Raw genomic sequence first — 17,592 nt, forward strand, 5'->3', positions numbered from 1 at the left:
CCAAAGAGTACTAAGGTGTGATTATGTTTTGCCTGTGAGAGAAGTTTAGTCAACGGGTCTGCCATATTCAGATCCGTATGTATTTTGCAAATTTCTATGTCAACAATGCTCTGCACGGAGCTACTCTAGCTAATTGCTCCCACTTTCAATATGCATCCTGATTGAGACTTAGAATCATCTGGATCAGTGTCAAAGTTTGCATCGACGTAACCCTTTACGACGAACCTTTTGTCACCTCCATAATCGAGAAACATATCCTTATTCCACTAAGGATAATTTTGACCGCTGTCCAGTGATCTACTTCCTAGATCACTATTGTATTCCCTTGATTAACACAGTGTAGGGTATACAGCAGATCTGGTACACAACATGGTATACTTTATAGAATCTATGGCTGAGGCATAGGGAATGACTTTCATTCTCTTTCTATCTTCTGCACTGGTCGGGCATTGAGTCTTACTCAACTTCACACCTTGTAACACAGGCAAGAACCCTTTCTTTGCTTGATCCATTTTGAACTTCTTCAAAACTTTGTCAAGGTATGTGCTTTGTGAAAGTCCAATTAAGCGTCTTGATCTATCTCTATAGATCTTAATGCCTAATATGTAAGCAGCTTCACCGAGGTCTTTCATTGAAAAATCTTATTCAAGTATCCCTTTATGCTATCCAGAAATTCTATATCATTTCCAATTAGTAATATGTCATCCACATATAATATCAAAAATGCTACAGAGCTCCCACTCACTTTCTTGTAAATACAGGCTTCTCCAAAAGTCTGTATAAAACCAAATGCTTTGATCACACTATCAAAGCGTTTATTCCAACTCCGAGAGGCTTGCACCAGTCCATAAATGGATCGCTGGAGCTTGCACACTTTGTTAGCTCCTTTTGGATCAACAAAACCTTCTGGTTGCATCATATACAACTCTTCTTCCAGAAATCCATTCAGGAATGCAGTTTTGACATCCATTTGCCAAATTTCATAATCATAAAATGCGGCAATTGCTAACATGATTTGGATAGACTTAAGCATCGCTACGGGTGAGAAGGTCTCATCGTAGTCAATCCCTTGAACTTGTCGAAAACCTTTTGCAACAAGTCGAGCTTTGTAGACAGTAACATTATCGTCAGTGTCAGTCTTCTTCTTGAAGATCCATTTATTCTCAATTGCTTGCCGATCATCGGGCAAGTCAACCAAAGTCCATACTTTGTTTTTCATACATGGATCCCATCTCAGATTTCATGGCTTCAAGCCATTTTGCGGAATTTGGGCTCATCATCGCTTCCTCATAGTTCATAGGCTCGTCATGGTAAAGTAACATGACCTCCAGAACAGGATTACCGTACCACTCTGGTGCGGATCTCACTCTGGTTTACGTACGAGGTTCGGTAGTAACTTGATCTGAAGTTACATGATCATCATCATTAGCTTCCTCACTAATCGGTGTAGTAGTCACAGGAACAATTTCTGTGATGAACTACTTTCCAATAAGGGAGAAGGTACAATTACCTTATCAAGTTCTACTTTCCTCCCACTCACTTCTTTCAAGAGAAACTCCTTCTCTAGAAAGGATCCATTCTCAGCAATGAATAACTTGCCTTCGGATCTGTGATAGAAGGTGTACCCAACATTTTCTTTTGGGTATCCTATGAATATTTACTTCTCTGATTTGGGTTCGAGCTTATCAAGTTGAAACTTTTTCACATAAGCATCGCTGTCCCAAACTTTTAGAAACAACAACTTAGGTTTCTCGCCAAACCACAGTTCATACGGTGTCGTCTCAACGGATTTAGATGGTGCCATATTTAACGTGAATGTAGCCGTCTCTAATGCATAACCCCAAAACGATAGTGGTAATCGGTAAGAGACATCATAGATCGCACCATATCTAATAAAGCACGGTTTTTGACGTTCGCACACACCATTATACTATGGTGTTCCAGGTGGCGTGAGTAGTGAAACTATTTCACATTGTTTTAACTGAAGGCCAAACTCGTAACTCAAATATTTTATTTACGCGATCATATCGTAGAAACTTTTATTTTTGTTACGATGATTCTCCACTTTACTCTGAAATTCTTTGAACTTTTCAAATATTTCAGACTTGTGTTTCGTCAAGTAGATATACTCATATCTGCTCAAATCATCTGTGAAGATCAGAAAATAATGATACCTGTCGCGAGCCTCAATATTCATCGGACCACATACATCAGTATGTATGATTTCCAACAAACCTGTTGCTCGCTCCATTGTTCCGAAGAACGGAGTCTTAGTCATCTTACCCATGAGGCATGGTTCGCAAGCATCAACTGATTCATAATCAAGTGATACCAAAAGCCCATCAACATGGAGTTTCTTCATGCGCTTTACACCAATATGACCTAAATGGCAGTGCCACAAATAAGTTGCACTATCCTTATTAACTTTGCATCTTTTGGCTTCAATATCATGAATATGTGTATCACTGCGATCGAGATCCAACGAACCATTTTCATTGGGTGTGTAACCATATAAGGTTTTGTTCATGTAAACAGAACAACAATTTATTCTCTTACTTAAATGACTAACCGTATTGCTGTTGGAGAACGTAGTAATTTCAAAAAATTTCCTACGCACACGCAAGATCATGGTGATGCACAACAACGAGAGGGGAGAGTGTTGTCTACGTACCCACGTAGACCGACTGCGGAAGCATTGACACAATGTAGAGGAAGTAGTCGTACGTCTTCCCGATCCGACCGATCCAAGCACCGTTACTTCGGCACCTCCGAGTTCTTAGCACACGTACAGCTCGATGATGATCCCCGGGCTCCGATCCAGCAAAGCGTCGGGGAAGAGTTCCGTCAGCACGACGGCGTGGTGACGATCTTGATGTTCTACCGATGCAGGGCTTCGCCTAAGCACTACAACGATATGATCGAGGTGGAATATGGTGGCAGGGGGCACCGCACACGGCTAAGGAACAATCTCAATGATCAACTTGTGTGTCTCTGGGGTGCCTCTACCTCAGTATATAAAGGAGCCAAGGGGGAGGGGGGCGCCGGCCAGGAGGAGGGTGCAGGAGGAGTCCTACTCCTTCCGGGAGTAGGACTCCCCCCCCCCAATCCTAGTTGGACTAGGATTCCCCGAGGGGGAAAGAGGGAGAGGGGGGCCAACCACCTTCTCCTAGTCCTAATAGGACTAGGGGAGGGGGGAGGTGCGCATCCATCTTGGGCTGCCCCTTCCTCCTTTCCACTAAGGCCCATTAAGGCCCATATGGCTCCCGGGGGGTTCCGGTAACCTCCCGGTACTCCGGTAAAATCCCGATTTCACCCGGAACACTTCCGATATCCAAACATAGGCTTCCAATATATCAATCTTTACGTCTCGACCATTTCGAGACTCCTCGTCATGTCCGTGATCACATCCGGGACTCCGAACAACCTTCAGTACATCAAAATGCATAAACTCATGATATAATTGTCATCGTAACCTTAAGCGTGCGGACCCTACGGGTTCGAGAACAATGTAGACATGACCGAGACACGTCTCCGGTCAATAACCAATAGCGGGACCTGGATGCCCATATTGGCTCCTACATATTCTACGAAGATCTTTATCGGTCAGACCGCATAACAACATACGTTGTTCCCTTTGTCATTGGTATGTTACTTGCCCGAGATTCGATCGTCGGTATCCAATACCTAGTTCAATCTCGTTACTGGCAAGTCTCTTTACTCGTTCCGTAATACATCATCCCACAAACTAACTCATTAGTTGCAATTCTTGCAAGGCTTATGTGATGTGCATTACCGAGAGGGCCCAGAGATACCTCTCCGACAATCGGAGTGACAAATCCTAATCTCGAAATACGCCAACCCAACATCTACCTTTGGAGACACGTGTAGAGCTCCTTTATAATCACCCAGTTACGTTGTGACGTTTGGTAGCACACAAAGTGTTCCTCCGGCAAACGGGAGTTGCATAATCTCATAGTCATAGGAACATGTATAAGTCATGAAGAAAGCAATAGCAACATACTAAACGATCGGGTGCTAAGCTAATAGAATGGGTCATGTCAATCAGATCATTCAACTAATGATGTGACCTCGTTAATCAAATAACAAATCTTTGTTCATGGTTAGGAAACATAACCATCTTTGATTAACGACCTAGTCAAGTAGAGGCATACTAGTGACACTCTGTTTGTCTATGCATTCACACATGTATTATGTTTCTGGTTAATACAATTCTAGCATGAATAATAAACATTTATCATGATATAAGGAAATAAATAATAACTTTATTATTGCCTCTAGGGCATATTTCCTTCAATTGCAATAAACATGATCAAATCATATTTATGCTCAACGCAAACACCAAATAACACTTATTTAGGTTCAACACTAATCCCGAAAGTATAGGGAGTGTGCGATGATGATCATATCAATCTTGGAACCACTTCCAACACACATCGTCACTTCACCCTTAACTAGTCTTTGTTTATTCTGCAACTCCCGTTTTGAGTTACTAATCTTAGCAACTGAACTAGTATCAAATACTGAGGGGTTGCTATAAACACTAGTAAAGTACACATCAATAACATGTATATCAAATATACTTATGTTCACTTTGCCATCCTTCTTATCCGCCAATCACTTGGGGTAGTTCCGCTTCCAGTAACCAGTCCCTTTGCAGTATCAGCACTTAGTCTCAGGCTTAGGACCAGACTTGGGCTTCTTCACTTGAGCAGCAACTTGTTTGCCGTTCTTCTTGAAGTTCCCCGTCTTCCCATTGCCCTTTTCTTGAAACTAGTGATCTTGTCAACCATCAACACTTGATGCTCTTTCTTGATTTCTACCTTCATCGATTTCATCATCATGAAAAGCTCGGGAGTCGTTTTCGTCATCCCTTGCATACTATAGTTCATCACGTAGTTCTACTAACTTGGTGATGGTGACTAGAGAATTATGTCAATCACTATCTTATCTGGAAGATTAACAACCACTTGATTCAAGCGATTGTAGTACCCAGACAATCTGAGCACATGCTCACTAGTTGAGCGATTCTCCTCCATCTTTTAGCTATAGAACTTGTTGGAGACTTCATATCTCTCAACTCGGGTATTTGCTTGAAATATTAACTTCAACTCCTGGAACATCTCATATGGTCCATGACATTCAAAACGTCTTTGAAGTCCTGATTCTAAGCCGTTAAGCATAGTGCACTAAACTATTAAGTAGTCATCATATTGAGCTAGCCAAACATTCATAACATCTGCATCTGCTCCTGCAATAGGTCCGTCACCTAGCGGTGCATCAAGGACATAATTCTTCTGTGCAACAATGAGGATAAACCTCAGATTACAGATCCAATCCGCATCATTGCTACTAACATCTTTCAACACAATTTTCTCTAGGAACATATCAAAATAAACACAGGGAAGCAACAACGCGAGCTATTGATCTACAACATAGATATGCTAATACTACCAGGACTAAGTTCATGATAAATTAAAGTTCAATTAATCATATTACTTAAGAACTCCCACTTAGAAAAACATCCCTCTAATCTTCTAAGTGATTATGTGATCCAAATCAACTAAACCATAACCGACCATCACGTGAAATGGAGTAGTTTTCAATGGTGAACATCGCTATGTTGATCATATCTACTATATGATTCACGCTCGACCTTTCGGTCTCAGTGTTCCGAGGCCATATCTGCATATGCTAGGCTCGTCAAGTTTAACCTGAGTATTCTGCGTGTGCAAAACTGGCTTGCACCCATTGTAGATGGACGTAGAGCTTATCACACCCGATCATCACGTGGTGTTTGGGTACTCAGGGAGAACACTTTTATCTTGAAATTTAGTGAGAGATCATCTTATAATGCTACCGTCAATCAAAGCAAGATAAGATGCATAAAAAGATAAACATCATATGCAATCAAAATATGTGACATGATATGGCCATCATCATCTTGCGCCTTTGATCTCCATCTCCAAAGTACTGTCATGAACTATATCATCACCGGCATGACACCATGATCTCCATCATCTTGATCTATATCAATGTGTCGTCACATGGTCGTCTCGCCAACAATTGCTCTTGCAACTATTGCTATCGCATAGTGATAAAGTAAAGCAATTATTGGGCACTTGCATCTTATGCAATAGAGAGACAACCATAAGGATTTTGCCAGTTGCCGATAACTTCAACAAAACATGATCATCTCATACAATAAAATTTAGCATCATGCATTGACCATATCACATCACAACATGCCCTGCAAAAACAAGTTAGACGTCCTCTACTTTGTTTGTTGCAAGTTTTACGTGGCTGCTACGGGCTTAAGCAAGAACCATCTTACCTACGCATCAAAACCACAACGATAGTTTGTCAAGTTGGTGCTGTTTTAACCTTCGCAAGGACCGGGCGTAGCCACACCCGGTTCAACTAAAGTTTGAGAAACTGACACCCGCCAGCCACCTGTGTGCAAAGCACGGCGGTAGAACCAGTCTCGCGTAAGCGTACGCGTAATGTCGGTCCGGGCCGCTTCATCCAAGAATACCGCTGAACCAAAGTATGACATGCTGGTAAGCAGTATGACTTATATCGCCCACAACTCACTTGTGTTCTACTCGTGCATATAACATCAAACCATAAAACCTAGGCTCGGATGCCACTGTTGGGGAATGTAGTAATTTCAAAAAAATTCCTACGCACACACAAGATCATGGTGATGCATAGCAACGAGAGGGGAGAGTGTTGTCTACGTACCCTCATAGACCGAAGCGGAAGCGTTGACGCAACATAGAGGAAGTAGTCGTACGTCTTCCCGGTCCAACCGATCCAAGCACCGTTACTCCGGCACCTCTGAGTTCTTGGCACACGTTCAGCTCGATGACGCACCCCGGGCTCCGATCCAGCAAAGCTTCGGGGAGGAGTTCCGTCAGCACGACGGCGTGGTGACGATCTTGATGTTCAACCGTCGCAGGGCTTCGCCTAAGCACTGCTACAATATGACCGAGGTGGAATATGGTGGAGGGGGGCACCGCACACGGCTAAGGAAAGATCACGAAGATCAACTTGTCTGTCTATGGGGTGCCCCCTGCCCCCGTATATAAAGGAGTGGAGGAGGGGAGGGCCGGTCCTCTCTATGGCGCGCCCTAGGGGAGTCCTACTCCCACCGGGAGTAGGATTCCCCTTTTCCTAGTCCAACTAGGAGTCCTTCCATGTAGTAGGAGTAGGAGACATGGAAGGGGAAGAGGGAAGAGAAGGAAGGAGGGGGCGCAGCCCCTCCCCCTAGTCCAATTCGGACTAGGCCTTGGGGGGCGCGCGGCCTGCCTCTCCCTCTCCCCTAAAGCCCAATAAGGCTCATATACTTCTTCTCCCGTATTCCCATAACTCCCCAGTACTCCAAAAAATACCCGAACCACTCGGAACCTTTCCGATGTCCGAATATAGTCGTCCAATATATCGATCTTTACGTCTCGACCATTTCGAGACTCCTCGTCATGTCCCCGATCTCATCCGGGACTCCGAACAACCTTCGGTACATCAAAATACATAAACTCATAATGAAACTATCATCGTAACGTTAAGCGTGCGGACCCTACGGTTCGAGAACAATGTAGACATGACCGAGACACGTCTCCGGTCAATAATCAATAGCGGAACCTGGATGCTCATATTGGTTCCTACATATTCTACGAAGATCTTTATCGGTCAGACTGCATAACAACATACATTGTTCCCTTTGTCATCAGTATGTTACTTGCCCGAGATTCGATCGTCGGTATCTCAATACCTAGTTCAATCTCGTTACCGGCAAGTCTCTTTACTCGTTCCGTAATACATCATCTCACAACTAACTCATTAGTTGCAATGCTTGCAAGGCTTATGTGATGTGCATTACCGAGAGGGCCCAGAGATACCTCTCCGACAATCGGAGTGACAAATCCTAATCTCGAAATACGCCAACCCAACATGTACCTTTGGAGACACCTGTAGAGCACCTTTATAATCACCCAGTTACGTTGTGACGTTTGGTAGCACACAAAGTGTTCCTCTGGCAAACGGGAGTTGCATAATCTCATAGTCATAGGAACATGTATAAGTCATGAAGAAAGCAATAGCAACATACTAAACGATCGGGTGCTAAGCTAATGGAATGGGTCATGTCAATAAGATCATTCACCTAATGATGTGATCCTGTTAATCAAATAACAACTCTTTGTCCATGGTTAGGAAACATAACCATCTTTGATTAACGAGCTAGTCAAGTAGAGGCATACTAGTGACACTCTGTTTGTCTATGTATTCACACATGTATTATGTTTCCGGTTAATACAATTCTAGCATGAATAATAAACATTTATCATGATATAAGGAAATAAATAATAACTTTATTATTGCCTCTAGGGCATATTTCCTTCAATGCCCTTCACAAAGGGAAGCAGAGGTTGCCATGCGCTTATTTGTTTGTATGTTCAACCCCTTAGTGCAAAAGAACGTCACGTTGTATTGCCCCTTATGATAGCAACCTTTATTATGCAGTCTGTCGCTTTTATTCTTTGCCATCACAAGTTCGTACAACACTCAATTTTCTCTTACACTAAATGATCTAACACTTTTAGAAGCAATTTTTATTGCCTTATTGCACCAATGACAACTTACTTGAAGGATCTTGCTCAATCCTTAGGTAGGTATGGTGGACTCTTGAAAATAAGATTTGGTTTAAGGGTTTTTGGATGCACAAGTAGTATCTATACTTGGTGCGGTGTTTTTGGCTAGCAAATATGGGGTACAAGGACCACATGTTGAAGGATCTATGACAATATAACTTCTATGTGAATATGAACAAACATAAACCGTTACGTTGTCTTCCTTGTACAACATCAACAATTTTGGCATATAATATTTTGATGGGGGCTCACGATCACAAAAGATTTCCAAGATAGTGTATTTGCATGTGAAAGTTCTCTTCCTTCTACTAATCATTCGTGAATTACTTGTATGATCAATATTGTGATTGTCAAGCCTCAAAATATTTCACTTTCTAAACCCAATGTGAAGCTACTGATACTTCTCCAACGTATCTATAATTTTTTATTGTTCCATGCTGTTATGTTATCAATCTTGGATGTTTTACAATCATTTATAGTCATTTTATATCATTTTTCGTACAAACCTATTGAAATAGTGACAAGTGCCAGTTGTTGTTTTTCCCCATGTTTTTTACATCGCAGAAAATCAATATCAGACAGAGTCCAAATGCCGCGAAACTTTACAAAGAATTTTTATGGGCCAGAAGGAACACAACGGGCCCTAGCTGCGCCTAGGGGGTGCCCTGAGGGGGGCACAACCCACTAGGGCGCGTCAGGAGGCCCAGGCGCGCCCTGGTGGGTTGTGCCCACCTTGGGTGCCGCCCGGGCCACCTCTTTGCTCTATAAATACCCCAATATTCCAGAAACCCTAGAAGGGGTGACGAAATATTGATCCAGCCGCCGCAGAGTCTAGAACCACCAGATCCAATCTAGACACCATCTCGGATGGGGTTCACCACCTCCATTGGTGCCTCTTCGATGATACATGAGTAGTTTTTTATAGACCTTCAGGTCCGTAGTTAGTAGCCAGATGGCTTCCTCTCTCTCGCTGAATTCTCAATACAATGGTCTCTTGGAGATCCATATGATGTAACTCTTTTTGCGGTGTGTTTGTTGGGATCTGATGAACTTTGAGTTTATGATCAGTTATATCTTTTTATATCCGTGAAATTTATTTGAGTTTCTTTGATCTCTTATATGCATGATTGCTTATAGCCTCGTATTTCTTCTCCGATATTTGGATTTTGTTTGGCCAACTTGATCTATTTATCTTGCAATGGGAAGAGGTGCTTTGGAGTGGGTTCGATCTTACGGTGCTTGATCCGAGTGATAGAAAGGCTAATGACACGTATGTATCGTTGCTACTAAGGATAAAATCATGGGGTCTATCTCTACAAAGATAGATCTTGTCTACATCATGTCATTGTTCTTATTGCATTACGATGTTTCTCCATAAACTTAATACACTAGATGCATGCTAGATAGCGGTCGATGTGTGGAGTAATAGTAGTAGATGCAGGCAGGAGTCGGTCTACTAATCTTGGACGTGATGCCTATATAATGATCATTGCCTGGATATCGTCATAATTATTTGACGTTCTATCAATTGCCCAACAGTAATTTGTTTACCCACCGTTTGCTATTTTTCTCAAGAGAAGCCACTAGTGAAACCTACAGCCCCGGGTCTTCTTTCTCATATATTTGCCTTTGCGATCTACTTTTCTCTTGCATTTATTTTCAGATCTATTAAACCAAAAATACAAAAATACCTTGCTGCAATGTTTCTTTATTCATTTTATTTAGCATTCGATCTATCAATTTACTACAAATTTATCTCATGTCCGTTTGCCACTTGAGGCGCCATACCCCGAAAGGGATTGACAACCCCTTTAACACGTCGGGTTGCGAGGATTTGTTATTTGTGTGCAAGGGCTGTTACGTTGTGTTGTTTGGTTCTCCTACTGGTTCGATAACCTTGGTTTTATATCAGAGGGAAATACCTACCACCGCTGTGCTGCATCATCCCTTCCTCTTTGGGGAAATATCGACGTAGCTTCAAGTGACATCAAAAGGAATTTCTGGCACCGTTGCCGGGGAGATCTTCAACATATACCAGGTTCCTAATCACAAATCTCATCTCCTCGCAATTTACATTGTTTTCCATTTGCCTCTCGTTTTCCTCTCCCCCACTTCACAAAAATTTGCCGTTTTATTCGCCTCTCTTTTTGTTCGCCATTTTCTTGTCGGGTATGTTTTTGAGTGCAATCTTGTTGTGTAGTCATCATGACTCAAGAGAACACCAAGTTATGTGATTTCTCAAATACTAACAACAATGATTTTATTGGCACTCCGATTGCTCCTCCCGCCGCTAGTGCGGAGTCTTGTGATATTAATACTGCTTTGTTGAATCTCGTTATGAAAGGTCAATTTTCCGGTACTCCTAATGAGGATGTCGCGTCCCATCTTAATACCTTCGTGGAATTATGCGATATGCAAAAGAAAAAAGATGTGGACAATGATGTGGTGAAGATGAAATTATTTCCGTTTTCCTTGCGTGATTCTGCAAAAAATTGGTTCTCTTCTTTGCCTCGCAATAGTATCGATTCTTGGAATAAGTGCAAAGATGCTTTTATCACTAAGTATTTTCCTCCCGCAAAAATTATTTCCCTTAGAACCCAAATCATGAATTTCAAGCAACTTGAACATGAACATGTTGCACAATCTTGGTAAAGGATGAAAATGATGCTAAGGAATTGCCCAACTCATGGGTTAAATCTTTGGATGATCATACAAAAATTTTATGCGGGGTTGAATTTTTTTTCTCGTAATATTTTAGATTCCGCCGCGGGTGGTACTTTTATGTAAATTACTTTGGGTGAAGCCACCAAATTGCTTGATAGTATTATGGCAAATTATTCGCAATGGCATACTGAAAGAGCTCCTACTAGTAAAAAAGTTAATTCGGTTGAAGAAATTTCTTCTTTGAGTGAAAAAGTTGATGCTCTTGTGAAATTGGTTACTAGTAGAAGTTCTCCTATTGATCTTAATGATATGCCTCTGTCTACTTTGATTGAGCAAAATAGTTATGCCATAGATGTGAATTTTATCTCTCGAAATAATTTCAACAATAATGCTTATAGAGGTAATTTTAATCCTAGGACTTTTCCTAGTAATTCCTCTAATAATTTTGGTAATTCCTATGGAAATCAATCTTATAATAATAGGAACACCTCTGATCTTGAGAATAATATTAAAGAATTTATCAACACTCAAAAAGTTTTCAACACTTCCATATAAGAAAAGTTGAGTAAGATTGATGATTTGTCTAGAAGCGTTGATAGAATTGCTCATGATGTGGAAAATCTCAAGATGAAATTTTTGTGCCTAAAGTATACGAATCAATTAAAGCTCTTTATGTTTCTATGGATGAAAGTAAGAAAAGAACCACAATGCTTAGAGCTAAAAGAGAATTATTAGAAAAAGCATTTTCTAGTGATTTTCTTTCACAAAAGTGATGAAGATTTAATGATTGGTGTTTCTTCTATTGATTCCTTGTTTAGTAAAGTTGAGATTAATGAAAAAGGTACTGGAGAAGAGTCACCTTTAGTTAGAAGGCGTCCCAATATTTTGGAGGGTGAAAATCTTGTTGAGAAAATTAATGAAACTAGGTTTGGAGAGGTCAAAACTTTAACTAGTGATGTGCCCACTCTTTTGGATTACAAAGACTTTAATTATGATAGTTGCTCTTTGATTTACTGTATTTCTTTATTGCAATCCATAATAAATTCACCCCATGCTTATGAACAAAATAAAGCTTTTACTAAACATATTGTTGATGCTATGATGAAAGCTTTGAAGAAAAATTGGAATTAGAAGTTTCAATTCCTAGAAAATTGCATGATGAATGGGAACCTACTATCAAAGTCAAGATTAAAAATTATGAGTGTTTTGCTTTGTGTGACTTGGGTGCTAGTGTTTCTACAATTCCGATATCTTTATGTGATGTGCTTGGTCTTACTAATCTTGAAGAATGTTCTTTGAATTTGCACTTGGCGGATTCTACTATTAAAAAGCCTATGGGAAGAATTAATGATGTTCTTATTCTTGCAGATAGGAATTATGTGTCCATATATTTTATTCTTCTTGATATTGATTGCAATCCATCTTGTCCAGTTATTCTTGGTAGACCGTTTTTACGCACTATCGGTGCCGTGATTGATATGAAAGAAGGCAATATTAAGTTCCAATTTCCTCTGAGGAAGGGTATGGAACACTTTCCTATGACTAGAATTAAGCCACCTTATGAATCAATCATGAGGGCATCTTATGGATCTCGAACCAAAGATGACAAAACTTAGATCCTTGCTTTATGCCTATCTAAGGGCGTAAAACTATAGCGCTTGTTGGGAGGCAACCCAATGAATAAATTTTATTTTTGCTTTTTGCTTTCTGTTTTTGAGTGTTAGCACACAATTATGCTACTATTACTGTTGTGATTTTTGTGTTTTAAGCAGTGTTTGTGCCAAGTAAAGCCTTTAGGATCTTCTTGGGTGATAGTTGTTTGATCTTGCTAAAAAACAGAAACTTTTACGCTCACACAATTAATTTTCATTTTTACTAGAGAGCGATAAAATACCCATTCCACTTGCGATAGATCAATATACAAATTTCTCATATCGTCCTAATTTGTCAGAATGTTTGGAGTTATGGAAGTATTCAAAATAGTCAGATTGCTACAGACTGTTCTATTTTGACAGATTCTGTTTTCTTTGTGTTGTGTGCTTACTTTGATGGCTCTATGGTTTTGTTTGATGAGTTTTTGCCATAGAAAAGTTAGAGTATAGTAGATATAATACAAAATCAAAATATGAATTGGTTTTATACAATACTTATAGTAGTGGTTTACTTTCTTATACTAATGGATCTCACGAAGGTTTTGTTGAGTTTTGTGTGATTGAAGTTTTCAAGTTTTGGGTTATCTTACGATGGATGAAGGAAGGATGGAAGAGCCTAAGCTTGGGGATGCCCTAACATCCCAAGCTATTATCCAAAAATGAGCAACCAACTAAGCTTGGGGATGCCCCCAAGTGGCATCCCCGCTTTCTTCCAACGACCATCGGTATTTTACTCGAAACTATATTTTTATTCGTCACATGAAATGTGTTTTGCTTGGAGCGTCTTGTATGATATGAGTCTTTGATTGTTTTATTTTGTGTTTTAAGTCATCATTCCTTGTTGGACACACCTATTTGAGAGAGCCAAATTATGTCATGACTTGTTAGAATTGCTCTATATGCTTTACTTAAATTTTTATGAGCAATGGACTTGCTCTAGTGCTTCACTTATATCTTTTTGAGCATGGTGTGCTTTTGTATTTTTGAAGAAATTCTCTCTTGCTTCACTTACATTTTCTTGAGAGTTAGTAAAATTTTCAAGAAATTCTCTCTTGCTTCACTTAAATTAATTTGAGATAAAGAAAAATTTATTATGCTCATGATCTTCACTTATATTTGTTGGAGCTTGTCAAAAGCAACACATGAAAATTAGTCCCAAAGTGATAGATATCCAAGAAGGATATAATAAAAACTTTCATTGAAGATCATTGGACAAAATAAACTTGATTCTTAGTAATAGTTTTGAGATATGATGATGTGAGTTATGTTGGTGAGTAATTATGCTTTAGTAAGAATATTGGTGTTAAGGTTTGTGATTCCCTATGCAAGTACGAAAGTCAATAGTCATGCAATGAAATTGCATCCTACTTGTGGTGCATTATTTGGTGTTATTTATGCTTAACGCTTGCTTATGAGATTATCTGTTTCTTGGTTGGTCGCTTCTCAATCTTTTGCTAGCCTTCATTTTGCACTAACTATGATCTCTACTTATGCATCCAAAATCCATAAACCAGTTTTGCCACATGAGTCCACTATATCTACCTATATGCGGTATTCTTTTGCCGTTATAAGCAAATTTGCATGTTCCATCTCTAATTTTCAAAATAAACTTCTCTTTTGTGTGTTTGTTTCAGTCGCAGAGCGGTGAGGGGTGGCTAATATTTTCCATGCTAGATGTGTTATTCTCAAGATGAGTGTTTATTCACTTGTCATTGCACAAGAGTAAAGCAAAGGTATTAGGGACGCCCAGTCCCGAAATGCAAAAAAATTGAATTTACTTTATGTTGTAAAATAATAAATTACTTGGAAAGTGTTGGTATGGAGGGCACCCATGGATACGGTTAGCCATGGAAAGTGAAAGTATGGTGGAAAAAGGAATAAACTTTATTTTCTGTTTGGGAACCGCCTATGATATATCTAGCATGGAAAGTGTTGGGAACTCTAAGTCGTTTTCGTCGGTGGGATGGATAGACCTCCCAAAATGTTTTTATCTCTAGGTTTTTCGCTTTGAGCTCTGGCACCTCTACAAATCCCTACTTCCCTCTATGAAGGGCCTTTCTTTTACTTTATGCAATTTTATTTTGTGTCTCCATCTTCTCTTATAAAATCACCAACTAGGAGGCAATATGATCGTACTTAAGTATTGGGTGTAGCTAATATTCGAGTGTGCTTCATGAATAGATCAATGTTTGAGCATGATGGGCTAGGGATAACTTATCTTAGCGTTGATATTTTGAAAGACATGGTTGCTTGTTGATATGCTTGAGTATCTAAATTATCATGTCAAAACTAGACTATTGCTTTGAACAACTAAAAGTCCAAATGTCCATGTTATAAAGAAAAGAATATGATATGACATGATAGGTAGTATTCCACATCAACAATTCTGTTTTTATCACTTACCTACTTGAGGACGAGTAGGAGTTAAGCTTGGGGATGCTGATACGTCTCCAACGTATCTATAATTTTTGATTGTTCCATGATGTTATATTATTAATCTTGGATGTTTTACAATCATTTATATTCATTCTATATCATTTTTTGGTACTAACCTATTGACATAGTGCCAAGTGCCAGTTGCTGTTTTTTCCATGTTTTTTACATCGCAAAAAATCAATATCAGAAAAAGTCCAAATGCCCTGAAACTTTATGAAGAATTTCTATGGGCCAGAAGAAACACAACGGGCCCTGGCTGCGCCTAGGGGGTGCCCCGAGGGGGGCACAACCCAGTAGGGCGCGCTAGGAGGCCCAGGCGCGCCCTGGTGGGTTGTGCCCACCTCGGGTGCCACCAGACCGCCTCTTTGCTCTATAAATACCCCAGTATTCCAGAAACCCTAAAGGGGGCGACGAAATATTGATCCAGCCTCCACAGAGTCTAGAACCACCAGATCCAATCAAACACCATCTCGGATGGGGTTCACCACCTCCATTGGTGCCTCACCGATGATGCATGAGTAGTTCTTTGTAGACCTTCGGGTCCGTAGTTAGTAGCTAGATGGCTTCCTCCCTCTCGCTTAATTCACAATACAGTGGTCTCTTGGAGATCCATATGATGTAACTCTTTTTGCGGTGTGTTTGTTGGGATCTGATGAACTTTGAGTTTATGATTAGTTATATCTTTTTATATCCATGAAAGTTATTTGAGTTTCTCTGATCTCTTATATGCATGATTCCTTATAGCCTCGTATTTATTCTCTGATATTTGGGTTTTGTTTGGCCAACTTGATCTATTTATTTTGCAATGGGAAGAGGTGCTTTGTAGTGGGTTCGATCATATGGTGCTTGATCCCAGTGACAGAAAGGGAAACGACATGCATGTATCATTACTTCTAAGGATAAAACGATGGGGGGTCTATCTCTACATAGATAGATCTTGTCTACATCATGTCATCGTTCTTATTGCATTACTCCGTGTCTCCATGAACTTAATACACTATATGCATGCTGGATAGCGGTCGATGTGTGGAGTAATAGTAGTAGATGCAGGCAGGAGTCGGTCTACTAATCTTGGACGTGATGCCTATATAATGATCATTGCCTGGATATCATCATAATTATTTGAAGTTCTATCAATTGCCCAACAGTAATTTGTTTACCCACTGTTTGCTATTTTTCTCGAGAGAAGCCACTAGTGAAACCTACGGCCCCCGGGTCTTCTTTCTCATATATTTTCCTTTGCGATCTACTTTTCTCTTGTATTTATTTTCAGATCTATTAAACCAAAAATACAAAAATACCTTGCTGCAATTTTTCTTTGTTTATTTTATTTAGAATTTGATCTATCAATTTACTACAAATTTATCTCACGTCCGTTTGCCACTTGAGGCGCCGTACCCCGAAAGGATTGACAACCCCTTTAACACGTCGGGTTGCGAGGATTTGTTATCTGTGTGCAGGGGCTGTTTACGTTGTGTTGTTTGGTTCTCCTGCTGGTTCGATAACCTTGGTTTCATATATGAGGGAAATACGTACCACCGCTGTGCTGCATCACCCCTTCCTCTTTGGGGAAATACCGACGTAGCTTCAAGCGACATTAGCTACCACTAGGCATGATATGATTTCAACTTCATGACAATCAATTTATTCAACAATTTACTCATAGGATATAAGGGAAGCACAAGAGTAAATGACAAGCTACTCCAAAAAGATATAAGTGAAGATCAAATGAGTAGTTAAGTAAATAGATAGCTATGTGAGGACTCTCTCTTATTTAAAACTTTTAGATCTAAGTATTTTATTAAAACCACAAGCAAAATGAAAATAAAATGGCATTTCAAGGATAGCACAAGTCATGTGAAGAAGCAAAAACTTAGGACTAACCGATAATAACCGATAATTGTTGATGAAGAAAGGTGGGATGCCTACTGGGGCATCCCCAAGCTTAGATGCTTGAGACTTTTTGAAATGTTTTCTTGGGATGCCTTGGGCATCCTCGAGCTTGAGCTTTTGTGTCTCCTTAATTCCTTTTATATCACGATTTCCCTAAATCTTAGAAACTTCATCCACACAAAACTCAACAAGAACTTGTGAGATAAGTTAGTATAAACCAATGCAAAAACCTTATCATTCTCTACTGTAGCAAATCACTAAAATTATTGTTCAACATT

This window comes from Triticum dicoccoides, chromosome 1A, assembly GCF_002162155.2.
Source record: "Triticum dicoccoides isolate Atlit2015 ecotype Zavitan chromosome 1A, WEW_v2.0, whole genome shotgun sequence".
In the NCBI taxonomy this organism is placed as follows: domain Eukaryota; kingdom Viridiplantae; phylum Streptophyta; class Magnoliopsida; order Poales; family Poaceae; genus Triticum; species Triticum dicoccoides.